Source organism: Triticum urartu, chromosome 4A (assembly GCF_056163025.1).
Source record: "Triticum urartu cultivar PI428250 chromosome 4A, HENAU_Tu73, whole genome shotgun sequence".
Lineage (NCBI taxonomy): Eukaryota > Viridiplantae > Streptophyta > Magnoliopsida > Poales > Poaceae > Triticum > Triticum urartu.
The window spans coordinates 321,897,675-321,899,167 of record NC_141876.1 but is presented as its reverse complement, the minus strand read 5'-3'; positions in this window follow the sequence as shown (position 1 = coordinate 321,899,167).

The following is a 1,493-nucleotide window of genomic DNA, read 5'->3' as shown; positions in this document are numbered from 1 at the left end:
TAGCTCCGGCGTTAACACATACCTCTTTCTTTTGTGCACCGAGGGTCTTCCCTGTTATCACATGCAGAATGGAGTGGTGAACTTAAAGGAGTACAAGTTTGTGGAGATGGTTTGTATAAAAAGAAGCAATATTTAATCTCCTATTAGCTGATGATTCCTTGATCTTTAATGCAAGCTATGATGCTAATTGCTTGGGCAGATTGTTGCTGCCGACAGAAGTGATAATTTTCAATTATTGGTAGATAGTGTTAAAGAGACTGCTTGGTTGAAAGGGATAAAAACCACGGGTGGAAAGAAATGCTTCTGAAAGTGATGGCGATAAAACAAATCTACAAACGGATCACTGATAATATGTTGGTGGGGCGATGATGCAGATCAAAGACAGTGCATTCTGAACAAATTAGGAGGAATGTGTTTCAGGGATATCCACTGCTTTAATCTAGCCTTGTTAGCAAAGCAATCATGACGATAATAGAAACCTTGATTCTCTCAATGTTACTGTGTTGCGTGCAAGGTATTTGTCCTCAGGAGATCTTTGAACACGGAGTTGAAAAAAGACATTAAGAATACTGAAAAAAAAGGCATTAAGACTAATCCCTTTTTTCAACTGTGTTGCCCGAGAGGCTCAATACAACACACAACGCATTACACCAATCCTTCTCTCACACTATCGTTTTCCATGGTATCAGACTAATCCCGGTCCAAACCCCTAGCCGCCGCCGCTTCTACACCGTGCCGCCCCCGGGGCGGTTGATCTCTATGATAGCCGCCGGGGCCGCGCAACCCGTAGTAGGGTTTGTTCGCCGATCTGTGATCTGTTGCCCTGGTGAGTTTTTTGATCTCGAGATCATATTTCTCTCTGTTGGTCGCTTGGTCGGTCACTAATCCCAGTCCAAACCCTAGCCGCCGCCGCTTCTACACCGTGCCGCCCCCGGGGCGGTTGAGCTCTATGATAGCCGCCAGGGCCGCGCAACCCGTACTAGGGTTTGTTTGCCGATCTGTGATCTGCTGCCCTGGTGAGTTTTTCGATCTCTAGATCAGATTTCTCTATGTCGGTCGCTTGGTCGGTCTTCTTCTTTTGGTTCACCGATCATAGATTGGATCGCGCCGCCCACTGCTCGTCGTCCTCACGCGCCTATACTCCGACAACGGCGTCGACTCTAAATCGGCCAGTTCATCATCAACTGTGCGGCAAGGTTAGACGCGCCGCACAAGGGACGCCTTCATGCGTCGCTGGCAGCCGCTCTCATCCGCATGGTCTCCATCATCGACCCGTCTTCATCGTCATCGCCTGACATCACCGACAATGTTGCCATGTAATCCGATCCGCGCGTCATCCACACAATGGCGCATACAACACCGTTGTCAGTTTGATGAACCGACCCCACACACGTCCCCGAGCATGCGCCTACCATGGATAAAGCCATGAGTTGCCACTGCATCGTCCCTTTGGACCGTAGTGTCACCGCCTGAAGTCCTCCCTATGGCCGCTC